A 6,748-nucleotide genomic window follows, 5' to 3' on the forward strand; every position below is an offset into this window, starting at 1 on the left:
CATTACACCAGCACACTGGTGGACTGGGTGTTTCTGTTTGATATATCCATAACTGTACATGTGCTCGAGGGAACATGTGTTGCTGCAAGTTGAACTAGAAAGTGCTCAGAGAGCCCATACCTTATGCAATGCCCTTGCCATTAAACAGGATCCGGATCCGCCCCCAATTTTTTTTTTTCTTTTTTGGCCGATGGCCCACCATTCCGCAAATTTTCATCAAAATCTGTTCAAAATTTTTTGACTAATCCGCGATTTGGATTCGTGGATATAGGATCCGGATCCGCCCCCAAATTTAATAAATTCTTTCTTGATCCATTGTGTACCTTTCCACAAAATTTCATTGAAAATGAGAACTTTTGGACAAATTGTGCAAGTTACTTGGGATCTAGTGCCAACGGCCATACCACGTTAAGTACACCGCTTCCCGTCCGATCAGCGAAGTTAAGCAACGTTGGGTCTGGTTAGTACTTGGATGGGTGACCGCCTGGGAACACCAGTTGCTGTTGGCATCCCTACGTGTCAAGTGGGGTTGGTGGAGGATTAGTGCCCCTCCCTGTAAAACAATTAACTCTAAGCCCTTGGCCACCCCGTGTGGGATACATGGCGTCTGGCAATGAATGAATGAAAATGGACTTGGGATCTGGATCCAGCCCAAAATTTAATCATTTCGTCCTTGGGCCATGGCTCACCTTTCTACAAAATTTCATCAAAATTCGTTCATAAATTTTTGAATAATCCTGATAACAGGCAGACAAACAGACCAACGCAGGGTTATACATAACCTCCTTGGCTGAGGTTACAATGAAGGACCTTGAAGAGAACGAGTTTGCGTGAAATTCTGTTTCAAATTAGGAAAAACTTTTATGGAGACTTAAAATATTGTGGCAGGCATACGTGGAGGATTGTTTGACCATGTGCAATGTCACACATGGTTCCAGTGGTTCAAATCGGGAAGAATATCCACTGAAGACAGTCCCAATTTTGGACAACCTTCTACATCAACAAACGATGATACGTTGAAAAGTGCATGCTGTGATCCATGGAAGTCGTTGCCTGAATGCCCGTGAAGTTTCCAAAGAAGTAAGCCTCTGCAGAAGCATAACTGAAAAACGGAAGTCGCGTTGCTGGAAAATTTGTCACACCTGCTGATAGAAGAGATAAAGGATGATAACCGTGTCACAGTCAGTTAGGAGCTGTTTGGTTATTGAAATTAATGCTGAGGAAAACTCCTTGAAAAATGTTATAACAGGTGATGAAACGTGGGTGTACGGCTACGATGTCGAAACAAAAAGGCAGTCGTCACAGTAGTAGGAACATTGTCACCGTGATTAAAAAAAAAAAAAAAAAAAGCACATCAGAGTCGCTCAATTGAACGTGATGTTCATCGTATTTTTGCATCGGGAAGACGTCGTTCATCATGAGTTTATTCCATGTGGTCAGACAGTCAATAAAGAGTTTTATTTAGTTGTCCTGAAGCGTTTGGGAGAGGCAGTGCGAAGAGGCCTGAGGCGGGAACAAACAAAACCTGGACGCTGCACCATAACAATGCACCTGCTCACGTGTCGCTCCTAATCTGTTACTTATTGAAAACTATCGTCCCCCAGCTGCTCTGCTGTCTGGACTTGGCCCCTGCAGACTTTTGTATGTTCCCCGAGTTGAAATCCTCCCTGAAAGGTCGCCGATTTCAAATGATAGATGAAGAATTTGGGACGAGAACTGCACAAAGTCCCTGAAAACGCGCTCCAGGACGCGTTCCATAACTGGAAAAAAAAGTTGGAAACGTTGTATAGTATGAACAGTGGAGAAGAATATTTTGAAGGAAACACGTCTGATGAAGCTGTAAGTAAAGCAATAAACTTGTTTTTAAGAAATCGTTTTCTTTTTAGACAGCCCTTCTTGTTCTAGCATACTCATACCCCCCCACACACACACAGACACAAACTTCCACTTTATACTCCTTTTTCTGATGGCAAAAATCCTGTACTTTTTTTTTTACAGAAGAACAGGGGAAGGAAAAAAATCCATACACCAATATACATATGTCCTTCATTAAAAAAATAATCTGTAACAGTTGGATCTGAACTGCGATTAGTTGAAGTTTTGGGAGGGGAACTAATCTGAGGCAGAGAGATCAAAGAGAAGCAATTTGGGGAATAAATGACTTCTAATTGGCATAAGTTCTACACTATAGGGGAAGTCGCGGAGGCATAATGGATGCAACTTCGTCTGGGTATTTGCCATAAAAGAATCCGTAAAATAATGCAAGGGATGTAACACCCCATCTTAATTATAGGGAAGATAGTTTAATTGTTATGGCTGGGTTATTAATTATAGCTTTGTTCTGATCTGTCTCCAGTTGTATTAGTGCAACCTCTCCACATGCACTCCACAAGGGTGAGCAACATTCGAGGTGAGTGCGCACATTACTCTTGTAAATTTGCAGCCAACTTCTCGTCAGCGAAAAAGTTACGGATTCTGTACTATTACACAGGTTTATTTGAGGCGGCTTTAGCAAATGATCATACGTGAGAGGTCCACCTAAGGGTGTTGTTAAGCGAAACACCGAAAATTTCAGTACTTTTACAGATACAAACATTTGTTACATCCAAAGTAATAGAGGAATCGGATAATATCTGTCTCTTAGTCAGTTGGATATATTTGGTTTCCCTAGCGTTAAATGAGACGATATTTTGTCTTCATTTGGTGATCTTCGATAAGTCATCATTTATGGAGATTACTGTCCTGAGCTGGGAGTCAGAGATGTCAAACTCTGTGAATGAGTGTTTAAGTGTGAAGGAACTTTGAAGAGTTGAACTATCTGTATATGAGTGAATGGGATTATGGGTGACAGAAAATAGATAATTATTATGAATGGGGAACAGGGTTGGAGCCATGACTGTCCCTTGAGGCACGGTGGCATTAAATGAGTAGAAATTGGAATATACGTCATCTACCTTTACTCTTATCTCTCTGTTGCTGAAATATGAGGACATCAGCGGGACAAAAGATGATAGGCCGTAGCAAGAGAGCTTGGATAACAGGGAATAGTGCCACACTGTTGAAAACTTTTATAATATCACGGGCTACTACTTGAGTTCCTCCATGTTGGTCAATTGACTGGTGGACTGTGTAAGTAATGAGACTGAGTACATCAACAGGAGAATGTTCGTGGCGAAAGCCATACTGTCTCATTAATAAGGTTGTTGGATTCAAGATGTTTAACAATGTGCTTATTACAGTAATCACAATTTCTTTGAGAGAGGTGAAGTTAGTGAATGTACAGCGAGGTTGGATGGTGTGGAATTGGAAAATGTGAGTACGTTTAAGTACTTGGGTAGTGTGATGAGTAAGGATGGAGGTTTGGAGGGTGAAGTGCTTGAAAGGGTACAGCAGGGAAGAAAGGTTGCTGGTTCTTTGAAAGCAGTGATAAGAAACAGGGAAGTGAGCATGGAAGTGAAAAAGTTACTACATGACAGTATTGTGATACCAACTCTAACGTACGGAAGTGAAGCTTGGACATTGTTGGAAGGACACAAGTCAAGAGTGAGAGCAGTGGAAATGAGTTATTTAAGAGGAGCCTGTGGAGTCACGTGGAGAGACAGGCTGACGAATGAGGATATAAAGGAGCGTTGTGGTGTGGATGTGGATGTGATAGGAAGCATTATGAGGAACACACTGAGGTGGTTTGGCCATGTGGAGAGGATGGAGGGTGAAAGACTGACAAAGAGAGTGTATGTGAGTGAGGTGGAGGGGGGAAGAGGGAGGGGGAGGCCGAGGATGAGATGGAGGGATGGGGTGGAGAGGTATATGAGAGAGGGAGGTGTGAGTTGGGAGCAGGGCAGTGAAATGGCAGGGGACAGGGCGACTTGGAGGCGATTTGTTTGTGGCCACCCCAAACGGGATTGAGGCGTCTGGCAATAGATAGATAGATAGATAGACAATTTCAATGTTTGACCAAGAGGAGATGCAGTAGCTATTGATCTATAATTGGTGGGATCGGAGGAACTTCCTTTCTCTGAAACTGGATGAATGTTGGCGTCTCTCCAAGGATTAGAGAATGAAAAAGTACTTATGCATAGTCTGAATAATTTAACTTGAACAAGAGCAAGATCTGGGAATCAGTTTTCAAAGCTATTGGAGGAATTCCATTTGGACATGGAGCTTTGTTGATACATTGTCTAGAATAGATTTTACATATCTAGTCTGTATCTTTAGTTATGCAATTTCGGGAGTTAATTTCTAGTACAGGGGACGTTCTAACTGACTTCCTCTAAGGTAGGCTTTCTGGCAAACATGCTAGCAAGAGTGTTAATTTTTCCACGCGGATCACTTAACAGCGTTTCCGTCTGAAGATTTTTGTGGGGGAATGGATGATGACTTCTTAAAGTTACTATTGAAAGAACTAGAGTTGCCCAGAATATTCTAACGACATGAGGATTATTTAATAGTTTGGATGCTTAGTTGTAAAGAAAGTTTGGTTTGGCGAGATTCACAACTGCTGTTTCGTGCTTACTTTCAATTTAAAGGGATTGAGAGATTAGCTTGTTTTGACTTTAAGTAGGCCAAAGATATGCTAAAGACTTTTGAGTCACCGCTCTAGCACAATTACTGTCGAACCATTTTCTCATCTCCGATCTTTTAACAAATTATTGACTGGGTATGAACAATTCCATACTAGTTTCAATTGTCATTAGTGGGTAACTGGGTACAACCGATGTCGGTGCAGAAGAAAGACTGCCAGGAATATCAGCTAGGTAGTTTCTAAATCCTTGTCAGTCTGCCCATTCAAGGACGATTCCAGGCACTCACACCTGTTGATGGGATCTTGGTCGGTGGATCCAAGTGATGACAGTTTCTCTATCCAGCTTTGATCTGGGTTATGCGACAGGATAAGGTCCAAGAGATAGGCACTATGGTCAGGATCGTCTGGTATCTGGTTGGTTGTTTTACGCAGTTGTATGAAATTAAAATATTCATCAAACAGCTAGCATCCAAGACCAGAATCGTCAGTCCTGACAGAATGCAATAACCATTCTGCTTTACAGCAAGGTACTTTTAGTAATAAGGATGCGGTTAAAGTTAGTCACCTATGTGGAAACAGAGTCAAATATTCTGAGATTTGATGAGGCATTGAGAGAGTGAGAAACTATACTTATATATTTAGTTATATTTATGTCATTAAATTTGTATAATGAATAACCAGATAAGTATAATTGATATTATAGTGTCCCTTGCATGTTCACATTTAACACGGCAACAAGTGTCACCCTTGTTTTGTAAGTTTGTGAGGTGATGGTAACCAAGAAAACTGTGTGGGGACATTTCAATACAGGGAGAGATTTGGGTTTCTGTGAGGAATAGGGGTAGAGGGGATGTAGATTCAAGGAAAAAAGTGAACAGAAATCAGATTGGTACTGACAACTGTTGCTGGTAAAATATAAAACCTAATCCACACTTCGCTGACGAGCATGTTCTGGGGTAGCAACCGCTGCTGGCACAGTTGTTTGGTGGTGACCTGGAGAGCCCTGCTGGTGATGGCAGTCCGAGATACAGTACCACCACGTTTACTCGTCATACTGCACCGGCCACTGTTAAGAAGGAACGGGGGGAAGGAATAAGTGTGATGTATAATGTGCATGTAGTGTGGTGTAGACAGTTGGAGGCAGATGCTGAGAAATGCTGGCCTAGACTCTGTGATACTGAAAGCACTGAAAATGTTCAGCAAATGGAGATGGTCAGGAAGAGGTCCTTACTGTTACTGCCAGACAATTTTATTTAACTGATGTGAAAATACAGTTCTCCCAGACAGGGAAACGTAAAGCATTTGAAGACATACTAATAGACAAACACTCCAAATAGTTCATTCATGAAGTAAACTGCTGTTTTTTCTTGGTATTGGCTAATGGTTTTATTAAGCTTAGGGTAGAACACGCCTAACCCGTTACACAGATATTTTTACTTACTGCATTACATTAATTACACCCATGCTCTCGAAAATAGAGCTCGTATTATTTTTAAAAAAATAGGAATGAGTCAAGCTCGTAAAGACCTGTCCTCTTTCCTTATATCACCACACACGTGTGTGTGTGTGTGTGTGTGTGTGTGTGTGTGTGTGTGTGTGTGTGTGTGTGTGTGTGTGTGTGTGCGCGCGCGCTTCATACCGCAAACCAAAGGAGTGAACTACCTCTCGATCATGAGATCATGGAAGGTGGTTGTAGTTGGGGATGGATAGAGGGACGACGAGGGGAGGGAGTTTAGAGCTGTGTTCGAACACCAGTCCATTCTTGGTTTCCTGCACACTGCATCGACAAGACCTGGCTACTTTCTTTGGATCGCGACTGTACATAAGGCTAAACTTACGGTTGTTATGATAAGGTGATCCCCAGTGTGATGTTATGGTGCATGGAGAGACAGTTATAGTGATGAGAGAGTTGAAGTACCTGGCTGCAGCGATAGAAAAGATAGGTCAGTATTCTAAAGAAGGTACTGTAAAAGTAGAGTGGCACTAGGCAGGAGAGTGGCTAGTGCTATGAAGGCCTTGATAAGAAGTAAAGCTCTGAGTGTGACGACTGCAAGATGTTTGCATGGACGAGATTTAGTAAGGCATGAAAAGAAAAAGGAAAAGTTAAGAATAGTGGAGATGGAACTGTTACAGAATATGTGTTGAGTGTGGTGAGTGGATAGGATAACGTGACTGTTGGAAGTAAGGAAGTCTGTGGTACCCAGAGTTTAAGAGAGTGTGCCTCGA

The 6,748-nt window shown here is 42.0% G+C and overlaps 1 non-coding gene across 1 annotated transcript; it reads left to right on the top strand.

The window, feature by feature from the left end:
- Positions 1-390: 390 nt before the first annotated feature.
- On the top strand, positions 391-509 carry LOC145395961 (5S ribosomal RNA). The gene has a single exon (XR_013896688.1). It is a non-coding gene; the product is annotated as a 5S ribosomal RNA (ribosomal RNA).
- The last annotated feature ends 6,239 nt before the right edge of the window (positions 510-6,748 follow it).

This window comes from Coenobita brevimanus, chromosome 33 (assembly GCF_032717465.1).
Source record: "Coenobita brevimanus isolate Jiangsu-jjx chromosome 33, ASM3271746v2, whole genome shotgun sequence".
NCBI classification, from domain to species: domain Eukaryota; kingdom Metazoa; phylum Arthropoda; class Malacostraca; order Decapoda; family Coenobitidae; genus Coenobita; species Coenobita brevimanus.